The following is a 12,000-nucleotide window of genomic DNA, read 5'->3' as shown; positions in this document are numbered from 1 at the left end:
TTAGCTAAGTTACAAATATAAATCATGCCATGCTTTGCAGGTAGTAAGCATTATGCAAATTTAGCAAATTTTATTCTAAGCATATTGATCATTTTGAGCGACTTTCGTTACTTTTAGCCTTCAAGATATTTTTACAGTGATTTTAAAATTGCATGCGTGTGATACACGCGTGTGCAAGTGAGTTCAAATACCAGTGTCAGCCAGAGATGCTGGAGGCCCTTGGAGCTAGGCAGCTGTGGGCTGCCTGACATGGCTGATGGGAATCAAACACGGGTCCTCTTCAAGAACACTGTGTGCTCCGAATTGCTTAACAGTCCTTCTAGGCCTACATATCAAGCTATTTTACTCTTAACTGTGACGAGATATGGAAATGAAAATGAGAAATAACTAATGTCTAATTGATAATAAGTGCAAAATTTAGTTGTAGACATAGTGGGATTTTCAGAATGAATTCTTTTTATAAAACATATTTCTTTGATGAATGTTGTCATTAAGTCAGTGCAACATGTTTTTGCCTTTTAAAAGTCACCATCACTGATGTCTTTATTTATAAAGACTTGTTCTTTTATGCTTATTTTAGACTTTAGAACAGTGGTTCTCACCCACCTTAATTCTGTAACCTTTTAATATACTTCCTCATGTTGTGCTGATCCCCAACCATAACATGATTTTTGTTGCCACTTCATAACTGTAATTTTCTGTTGTTGTGAATCATAATGTAAATATCTGTTGTTTCTGATGATCTTAGGTGACTATCTAAATCAGTGACTAAATTATCTCCTTCTTTGCAAATCTTTTCTCCTATAAAAGCTAGTGAATATATTGAAGTGTTTACTATAATTTTGACAAGCAAAGAAATAATATTGGGATTCATTTAGTTTAAAAATATATTTATGCTTCTTAAACACCATGGTAGCCAGATAGATCATATTGTTAGTGGAACTTTTATGGCATAGCTACAGATCAAGTTTCTCTGCAAGAGGAGCTGTAATAAAACAGAATTAATAAGAGGTCATGTTGACAGAGGTTTCTGTCCTGCCTAGTCCCACAGCCATTCAGTCCCAAAGAAACACACAGAGGCCTAAATTAATTATAAACTGGTTGGCCTATTAGCTCAAGTTTCTTATTAATTAACTCTTGCATCTTACATTACCCCATAATTCTTGTTTGTGTTAGCCACATGGCATTCTCATTTTCCTTCCTATGCATCTTGGTGACAACTGCATACTGAACCTTTCCTCTTTTTAGATTTCTCCTATTCTTGTTGACCTGCCTGCCTATACTTCCTGCCTGGCTACTGGCCAATCAGCATTTTATTAAACCAATACAAGTGACAAGACCATTGTCTCACAACATTTCCCCACTCCCTCTTTTTTTTTTAAAAAAAAAAAGAACTCTGAATCTAATCTCCTTTGTTTAGCTTTTCTCCTGACCATTATCCATAAAAACTTGTAACCAACACTCTAAACAAAGACAAACATTCATAATCCATTTTTTTTGGGAATATGGGCATTGTTTTCTAGGCTACTTCCTGTTGATTGGGGGTGCTGATAATCTTATGGGAAACTAAGAAAATTTAGGATTATGGTCAAGTCCTGACTGGAATATTCAGTGAGGCTTGGTCATCTCAGTCAGCAGTCTTGAGGCTGTTCTGGATGTAAAACTCGGAGGAAATTCCAATAGAGGTCCTCTGAAATGTTGGAACATCTGGGCCATCCGCTCCTATTGGGGACTTTTCAGGCCCTCTGTGTATTTATTTGGGACCGAATGACTGTGGGACGAGGCAGTACAGAAACCAACATCAACATGGTCACACTCAACAATCTATGACAAAGGAAATTATCTCAAATCCAGAACAAAATATGAATTGCATTTATAACAATGTCAGCATCTTAATATAGGCAAATGTTACTAAGTATGGTGGTCATAGCCACACTATCTCTCTGGATAACACTCTGGTGACCTTCCACTACTTGAGTTAATCCCACCAGTAGTTCCAGTGTCAAATACTAATTTTTAAAATCTCCCTTAGCCACAGCTTGACTACTTCATGACAAGAATCAGGTAAAAGGGTCTTACAGCTTTCTTAGTACTGTCATTCATTTTTTGACTTAACCTTATCTCTTTTGTCCCCAGTAAGTGCGACATATTTTCTTTGATAAGAATGAACTATGTTGCACAGAGAATTTAGAGATAAGTCCATAACTGCCAAGGCCATTTAGTTGAAGATTCATGTAGGGATGTGTATCTGCTCAATGCTCGTGTGCAATATTCACGCCATAGAAAATTAGCCAAAGTTGTTTACGTATGGGAAATTGTTCACATTTGACTAAATCTTGTTACAGAGTTGTGAGAATAATTCTTTAATAACTTTAAAACTTTAAGTTTAGTATTTAGTTTTGACCATTTTACATAGCCTGGAATAAACAATTGAGGTTTTCTTCTTTGACTACTCATTATATAACACCAATGGCATTCAATATAGATCCTTTTCCAAAGCCCATGAGGAAAAAATTTTTAAAATGTTACTAGATTTATTTAAGATATTTTAATAATTAAATGGCTTTATTTACCTTTGAAAATACGTTCTCCATTTTTTGTGCTACATGTACTTCATAGTGGTTTTGTGTTATTTAAAGTTATTTTCCTTAAATATCATTACCAGAACCATAGCAGTTAATATATACTGTAGTAAAACACACATCTATATCCTTGAAAACAGCTTGAGTAAGCCTTATGTACAAAGTAAAAAACTCTGTCTGTATTTGATATTCCTAATTATAAAATTTTTGGAAACATTTCTTGATCCTTATAATGTCTTTCAGTCAAGATTATGTCTATTAAATCACACAAGATTTCATGAATAATCATGGATAGTTAGTTTTAAAGTAGTACAATGAAATATCAGGGGAAAAAGGTATTTAAAGAAATACATTTAATTGAATACTTTTTCACTTGGCAGTCTATTGCCAGGTGTCTATAAAGCAAGTTTTCCAAATTGTCCACTGAACTACCATGGATCAAGGGCAGCACAAATCTTTATGCTCCACACAACCACTAAAACAATTGCAGAGATTTGAGGTAAATATTATTTGCAAAAGGTGTTTTTATGTTAGTACTTACCGCTAATTTTAATAGGCGGTGTATTGCTTATCCTATTTTTTTTTTACATTGGGTTGCATAGGGAGTTATTTATTTATCTCCGGTACACACTCACCCATCCAATAGTGACTAGTGCTAGAAACCCACAGATCAACCTAGCAACCCACTAAGCTGATTAAGCTCTGACTAGCTGGAATTCAAACGTGAAAATGCGTTAGATGTGAAATGTCTAGTGTTGCATCTCGATTCTGACACTGGGTTTGCCTTTCCTTGCAGTCCACACTGTAAATAAAGCATCATTACACCAGACAAAGTTTCTTGAAGAAAAAAAAAAAGGCAACAGCTCAGGCTTAAAGCCTTACTGAACCCTTTCAAACAGCTTTGTTCCTTTCTAAAAGCATACTGAGTACAGATAATTCTAATCCTGTATTTGTCGCAAATGTGATACCAAGGGAATACTGTGCTAACTAAACAGAAGGAGCAGACCTTCTTTTGGGAGGAGCAAGACAAGTTAGCAACTGCCTAAGTTGGTCTTATGCAGCTGAAGTGAAAACACCAAAATCCACTTTGCGACCAGGGTTCTGAAACATCCCTCATCCCCCTAGCTGGATCCCCTGTCCATGTTGCTTGGAAGAGTTTATGCTTTCTTTATCTTCTCTTCAGTGCCGATGCTACCCCGTAAACTGAAATGTCTTCTGCTTCTTGGGACACCTGGGATACACATGTGTATGGGAAAATCCAATTTGCATCTTCACATCCATTTTAACAAAAGAATAAACAGCAAACTGAATGTATGCTTAGTAACAAACTGGAGATTTGCCCAGTATATAATTTATTTGGTTTAAATATTTCAGAGAAAAATAGAAGATTTATAAACAATAATATATGTAGCATACTGAAATTTTCAAAATTATTTAAAATAAACAAAATTATGCTAAACTTCTTTACTTTAACTCAAGGAAAAATATTAGCTTTTAAATTTTTTTAGAAAAGAAAAACTTTAATTAACAGCGATGCTAAAAAATTTTCCCATAAAATAAAGACAATGCTGCTTTACCTCATATTAGTATGAAAACATTACCTTGTGTCAAGTTAATTCACTGTTTATGAACTTGTTATCATGTACCTACTGGAGATTAACTATTAAAATGTACACAACTAATGGTATCCTTGACATTCTAAACAACGTCTTCAGTCACTGTAGAACAAGAAAGCATCGTTTTGCATTTTCTCACAAATGTCCTTTTCTGTTCCCACACTTTTACATTGATCTATTTTTAGTTGATAAACTGAAGCGTAAGCACGGTATATACTGAACTGGTACCACATTGTATCTCAATACATGTGTGTGTGTGTATGTGCAACGCTCACGTCAGGTTAGATACGTCTGCACATTCAAAGACGCTATTTTCCTGTAGTGTGAACTTTGTACGTTCTTGTGGCCTTTTGAAAGGTTCAGTGCGTTATAATCTCTTCTCCCCCTTCCGCACAGCAGCACCCCACGCGACTCGCTCCTATGGAGCTCCTTGACAGCAGGTATGAACCAGTCTTGACATTTACTTGAAGTATCTTCATCCCCTTGTGTTCAGAGCCTCATGCTACCCTTGGTTCTTGTAAAGATTATCTCTCTTAGCACTGACCACAGCTGCGGTTCGCTTGAATTGAATATCTTTTCAATTTTAGCTTAGCCACAAAATTATTAAAGAAAGAGTTGGTTGATTATAGAATACACCTCCTTCTCCTTCCTTCCATGCTCTTCCTGGTAGAATCTCGGCTTAATTTGCGAGTGCACATGCTGGTATACCGCTTGGTGTTTCTATATCAGATTGTCGTTAATTCAAGGGAATGAATCTCAACCAGTCTAAAGCAGACAAAGTACTTCCATTGTTATATCAGTTATATTTGCTTAGGAAATGGCTGGTAACCCAGTTCTAAGGAATGAAAGTAAGATGAGTTCCTTTATGGGACTTTCTGAGGAATTTCATTGTTCTTAAAATAAGATAATACAAAAAATACTATTCCCTCCTCTGATTGAAAGTTCCTGCCCATGGAAACTGGGCCAGAAGCAGGTGTCGTTATCCTGTGATCATGAAGAGCTCTGGGCAGGAAAGGGGAAGATGACAGAAGAGAGCAAAGGAACTACTCTGGCTCTCGGATGGACTTTAGGAAAAAGGACCTATAACTCAACCTCTCTTGGAGCCAGTTCTGCTATTACAAGCAGAAGATATTTATGACATCTACTTTGAGTTTTCTGCTACTTGTAGCCCAAATCATGCTAATTTATATTAATATAAAATATATTTAATTCCAACCTTAATTTTTAGCGGTAAGTACTGTTGATGATCTTTCAATACCAGGACTTTGGAGAATACATCAAAAGGCATTTTGTCACTTTATCAGTTCAGCCTAATCCTGGGTATTTCTCCATTACCTCACACAGTTCTGTTTCTGGTTTAAACCTGAGAAAATTCATCATCTTGAAATAAAAACTAGGAATACAAATTTGTTTTAACCTTATCTGAAATGGAGCATATTCAAGAAAGCAAATCAGCTACAAAAATATACCAACAATCTATGCCAAATCTAACTCGAGATATTTTCAACTTATATACTGTTTACAAGTGTATGGGCCATTGATCTGGGAATGTATGTAATTATCGATTGACTCATCAAAATGTTCCAACTCCATCTATTTAGGACTAGAATTCATTTACTGAAAATTCATAAACTGTTTTTGGTTGCCTACCTTTTGGCAGACCCCAAGCTAGAGACTATAGATAGATTACAAAAACATAATTAAGACAGCTGTACCCTTGAGGTCTTCATTCAGTGGCACATGTTGTGTGGCTTGAGTTCAAAGATATCAAGAAAAAGAGTTGTTCATCTTGTAGGTGTGTCTTTCACAATGTTATCAGAACAACAAATGAAAAAATAGCATGTATTTGAGAAGAAAATGGACCAGGGGTCCTTAGTACCCAGCATCATGGACACAGTTTGAGTAGTGTCAATCTCTGGACACTTAGTATATCCTAAGACTTCAGTTCAGGTTGGTGACTCCACAAAGGTTCATGAGACTTGCTCACCTTGAAGCAGTTCATATTGCAGTGTAATAGGTAAGAGCTCACAGTTCTAAAGCAAGAAGGTTTGGATCCCAGGTAGAGCAATGCCCTGGGCTAGAAATGAATATAAAAGAATATGTTACACATTTCTAGACCTCAGCTCCTCATTTTGCAAATTCATAGTTACATATATTTGTAGGAATGCTAAAAGCATTGCAGGTTACAATATGCATAATATTCTTAGAATATAGTGTAAGATTTATAAGTGATTGGTATTATATACCATTTGTATTATACATAAATATTCATTTTAGTTAATATTTACTATAAATAATCCACTACATTTTCTAAAAGGCTTATGTGAGCCAAAGCGCACCTGTTATCATTTCGGTCTCAAGCAATGTTCATTAAGCAAGGAATACTGAGTAAGTAGTTTCATGAAAAAGTTAACAAATGCTGTCGATAAAAACACACAGAACTGTTGAGATTCAAGCCCTCATGTGTAGTGACAAGAATTTCCAGTTAGTAAACCATAGAATTCAATGTAGAAAGCAATGAGAAAGGAGCTTGCAAAATGAGAAGTACGCCGTGTCATTGTAACAAGTTGCATATTTATTCGTTAGCAATTGCTATTAAGAAACATGTTTATGATTTATGTATCCTATATGTTAGATGGTGTTCAAGGCACTTTGAATGTGCTATTTATTCAGGCAAATAGTTCTATAAGGTAGAAATTGTCATTCCAAGTAAGTTCAAAAAGAGCAGTACTCTAAAACAAATTTAAGGGAGCTTACATACTGTGTTGGAAATGTTTTATGGACAGATTTAATGGGGTCAGTTTGTTCGGTAATTTTTCAGCAACATTTTGTAGGACACATTTAGGAAGTGAAGAGACCTACTTGAGGGTGATTTGAGATAAAGATACAACAACTTAGAGGTCCATGGGTGTCAAGAAGAAAGTGTTTTAGGCCTTCAACCATTGTAATGATGGTAGGAAACACAGAGAAAATGCAGTGTTTTTCTGTTCTTTCTGGTTTCCAGTTGCTGATACTATTTGTTAAGAGATAGACTGGAATCAAGCAGTTGCCAGAAGTAGAAGGCAGGGATGACATTTGTAGTATATTTAATTAGAGGTGCCTGGAAACCATCTAACTCAGTCCTAAGTCAGAAAGTGTTCAGAGCTCACTGTGTAGAAGCGTAGGGAATATATCTTACTCAATAAAAGCATTAAAGAAAAATAATGAAGAGATGCTGCGATATCTGAGTGTGAGGACAAGCCCTGAACTTCCACTGAGTAAAGCAATTCCGTAATTTGACCAGTGTTACTGTTCTGTGCTCGCTTCTGACAGATGCTGCCAAGACGTTCAGAAACACTAACACTGGAAGGTTTCCACTGCTTCTGGCAAACACAGAGGTCACCTTCATTCTGTGCCTTGTCAGTGGAAGAGACGTTACAAATACCCAGATGGACCAAAGAGTAATTGCTAGAGCCAAGAAAACTTCAAATACTCCTCCAAGAAACATGTTGAGTAGTTAAAATCAAATGGACAGAGCCCTAAGGGATAGATGAAAATATGTGTTAGAGCCCTAAGGGACAGGTGCTTTGTTGAGGCGTGTGTGGTAGCGCCTTGAGGGTGCTTTGTTGAGTTGATGGATACTTTGAGGTGTGGGGGCCAAAGAAATGGGTGCTTTGTTGAGGTGTGTGTGAACTGTAAGTGATGGATGCACTGTTGAGGTGTGTGTGTGTGTGTGTGTGTGTGTGTGTGTGTGTGTGTGTGAACCCGAAGTGATGGGTGCACTATTGAGGTGTGTGTGTGTGAGAACCCTAAGTGATGGGTACATTGTTGGGGTGTTTGAGAGCTCCAAGGAATGGGTGCTTTGTTGGGGTATGTGTGTGTGCCCTAAGGGATGGGTGCTTTGTTGGAGTGTGTGTAAACCCTAAGTGATGAGTAGTTTGTTGGGGTGTGTATGAACCCAAAGGGATGAGTGCTTTGTTGGAGTGTGTGTGAGTGCTAAGGTATGGGTGTTTTGTTGGGGTGTGTTTGTGCTCTGTGGTGCAAGACATTTGAGCTTTAATTTTTTTATTTGTCCCAGAAATGCATGTTATCCCATCTACATAATATTTACTAGCAAATTAAAATCATTTGGCTGATTTATTTAATATAATAATTACTTTTTACTCTTTGGTTTCTGTGTCCTGATAAAGCTGGGACTGTCGTTCCAGCAACCATAAGGATCAGCTTTTACTTTTCAAGAATACAGAGTAGAAAGAAGCCAAGGCAGTTTAGCTAAAATGTTCTGTTTAGTATGATGATACAGAAATAAATATACTGCTTTTGGAGTAAAAAAAATTATCACAGAGGCATAATACAAAGTATAAATCTTAGAAACGGTAGACTTAATTGAGTGTCTTTTCTAAATTCACTAACATTATTTCCTTGGGGTTAACTTTTTCTAGTCTTTATTTCTTCCTACCCCTTTGAGTTGTGTTAGTAAACTTTTTATTATGTAACAAAATTAATTAGATAAACAAGTTATTTTTGATTAGAGTTTCAGACATATCAACCTGTTATTGACTGGGTCTATTGCCTTGGCTCTGAGATGTGGCTAAAACCTTGTGGTTGGATAAAGCCATTCACCACATTACAGCAGAGAAGCAAAGGGCAGGCGAGTGTTAGCATTTGTATATCAGACCCTTCAAAGATATGCTCCTAGTGACTTTCCCCAACTGGGCTACACTGTCTGCTAGCCAATTTAACCATGCAGTTACCAGTGGATTTGGAAGTTAGGACCCACATGATTTAAGCATCTGAATGGCTTCAGTAGACACATTGGCTGAGAGCCTAGCACTATATATGACCATTTCTGCAGAATGCGTTAGAACCAAACCAAAAGAAAAGTGGCTATTAGAAATAAAACAAAAAAAATGTAATGTAGGTTGAAGTGCTTTGTAAAACTTTTTAGTGCAGTACAAGTGGGAAGGTGATGTTGGGAGGTGGAAGAGGGGGCCTGAGGATTGCTCATAATAGAAGAGACTTGGGATTGATTGTCTCTTACTCTTTAGTAAGAGTTTAGGAAAGGCAGGGTGGAAAGCAGAAAGAAAATGTGGACAAAGATGTAGTAAGGAGTCACTTGTTTGTCCCGGCCGCCCAGAACAGAAATAATCACATAGAAACTGTATTAATTAAGTCATGGCTTGTCCAATTACTTAAGTGTATTGCTATCTAGCTCTTACATCAAGAATTAACCCATCTCCATTATTTTATATTTTACCATGAAGCATGTGGACTACTGGCAAGGTTTCAGCATCTGTTTCCGGCAGGGCTACATGGCTTCTCTCTGACTTCGCCCTTCTTTCTCCCAGCATTCACTTTAGTTTTCCCTACTTTGCTCTTTCTGCCCTGCTCTGCTGTGGTCTCAAAGCGATCCTTTATTAACCAGTGGTTTTCACAGCATACAGAGGGGAATCCCGCATCACAAAGGAAGGTGTCATAGTTCCTTTACTGTTGTTGTGAATGATCACAATGACCAAGACAGCTTACAAGTAAAGAGTGTAGTTGGGGTTTGCTTACAGTTTCAGAGGGTGAGATCGTGTCCATCAAGGTGGAAGTAATGACAGCCAGCAGAGGCATGGCACTGGAGAATTAGCTAAGAGCTTACAAGAACTACACACACGAGTAATAGAGACTTGGAGAACAATTAGAATACTGCGAACTTTTGGAACCTCAAAGCCCACTCCTAGTGCTACACTTCCTCCAACAAGACCATATCTCCTAACCCTTCCACACAGTCCCACCAATTGTGGACCAAACAGTCAAATACATGAGGGCCATTCTTATTTAATACAACAGGACAAGATGGAAATGGCTCTCTATTCAAAAGACTAGATGGATACCAGTGAGGGGAGGCGGATGACGCTTGAGTACAACTGAAGATTATCCAAAGGGTTGGAGATGTATTGTTGGGAATATTATTTTTAGGTGTGTTACTTTTGTCTATGCTGCATTTGTTTAACTCCGTGAAGCTGTGTTACTGCATCTGTCTAAAACACCTGATGATTCTAATAAAGAGATCAGAACCAATAGTGAGGCAGGAGCAAGAAAGGCAGGGCTAGCAGGTGGAAAGTATAAATAGATGGAGAACCAAGAATGGACTAAAAGTGGAGCCAGAAAACAAGGAGAGGAGGACACCATGGGCCCAGCCACCCTGATACACAGCAAGCCATAGAGAAAGAAGAAAAGAAAGGTACACAGAGATAAAGATAAAAGCCAGAGGCAAAAGGTAACTGGAGTAGTTTAAGAAAAGCTGACAAGAAACCAGTCAAGCTAAGGTCAGGCATCTGTAAGTAATACTAAGCCTCTGTATGTGTGATTTACTTGGGAGCTGGATGGTGGGCCCCCCAAAGAGCCAGAGGAGTAAAATATCCCACAATAATATGTCATGAAGGACTTCAACAAAAACCCATAGCCTTAGATATTTATTCTGTAAATAGGTGAGCACTGTTGTTTGAGCAATATCTATATCTATCTATCTATCTATCTATCTATCTATCTATCTATCTATATATATATATATATAAAATGAAAGTCATATTTATTTTCATTTTTGAGGAATAAGGGCACTTACAGAAAAAATTTTACTGGTATACGTATTGACAAGAGGGCAAGTGGAGAAAGGCTGAGTGACTGTAGTCAGTTCTAGAGAGCAGGTGAGATATGAGATGTATTCGGGAGATAGAGTGAATAAGAATTTATATTATGCTAAATGACAGATAATAGACCAAGAATAGCATCTCCTATAATCTTAGTACTGAGAAGATATGAGACAGGAGAATCTTGGGTGCTCACCAGTCAGCCAACCTAACCAGTAAAAAAGCTCTAGGCTCAATAAACAGCTGTCTCAAAAATCAAACAAAACAAAACAAAAAAGTACTGCAACCAAAAAAAAATATTCAGGGAGATGTAGAAAACAATGGATATTAACCTTTTTTCCTCTGCATATGTGCATAGGATTATGTGTATCCACATATAAACAAATATAAATATAAAAATTAAAAATGCAGAAATGACAGAATTAAGGAGGGGGTAAGAGGAAGGGCTGAGTCAGACACAGGCTTATGACTAGGAAATGTCTGTAGAGTAGATAAAGACAACTAACTACAATAATTAAAATTTGATTCATATGAAAAATGTTTCAGGCTGTTCTAGGAACAGAAAATTGTTGAACCTGAGAAGTGTAGAGGAAAGTAGTGTGCTGGGCCTGGGGGCTGACTCATGATTCTTGCCTGTGTTAGTCACCTTCATCAGTGAGGCATTCTCATCTTGCTTTCTCTGATTCTGAGTGATGACTGCAGACTGAGCTCTTCCTCTTCCCAGAATTCTCCTGTCCTGGTTGCTCTGCCTATACTTTCTGCCTGGCTACTTGTCATCCAGCATTTTATTAAACAAATACAAGTGATAAATAATTTTTTCAGGTTTTATTATTATTATTAAAAATTTTCACCTCCTACCCTCCTCCCATTTCTCTTCCTCTCCCTCCATTCCCCCTCTCCCTCCTTCTCCAGTCCAAAGAGCAGTCAGGGTTCCCCACCCTGTGGGAAGTCCAAGGTCCTCCCCCCACAATCCAGTTCTAGGAAGGTGAGCATCCAAACAGACTAGGTTCTCCCAAAGCCAGTACATGCAGTAGAATGGGATGGTTGGGATGGAGGAAAAGTGGATATGGGAGCAGGAAAGTATAGATCTTAATTAAGGGGGCCAATTTAGGGTTGGCAAGAGACTGGACTCTAGAGCGGTTCCCAGGTGTCCAAGGAGATGTCCCCAGCTTGTTCCTTGAGCAGTTG

At 37.6% G+C, this 12,000-nt stretch overlaps 1 protein-coding gene and 1 long non-coding RNA gene across 8 annotated transcripts in view; one reads left to right on the top strand and one right to left on the bottom strand.

Annotated features, from left to right (window-relative positions):
• Positions 1–12,000, top strand: part of Magi2 (membrane associated guanylate kinase, WW and PDZ domain containing 2) — a 1,336,576-nt gene that overhangs the window by 4,907 nt on the left and 1,319,669 nt on the right. The gene's annotated exons all lie outside the window — the stretch shown is intronic.
• On the bottom strand, positions 5,795–9,572 carry LOC146889323 (uncharacterized). The gene is made up of 2 exons (XR_015000104.2): positions 9,435–9,572; positions 5,795–6,275 (listed from the first exon to the last, which is right to left on the bottom strand). It is a non-coding gene; the product is annotated as an uncharacterized LOC146889323 (long non-coding RNA).

Source organism: Myodes glareolus, chromosome 27, assembly GCF_982192425.1.
Source record: "Myodes glareolus chromosome 27, mMyoGla1.1, whole genome shotgun sequence".
NCBI lineage: Eukaryota > Metazoa > Chordata > Mammalia > Rodentia > Cricetidae > Myodes > Myodes glareolus.
The sequence above is the reverse complement of the archived record's forward strand: the minus strand, read 5'-3'. Positions and strand labels throughout refer to the sequence as shown.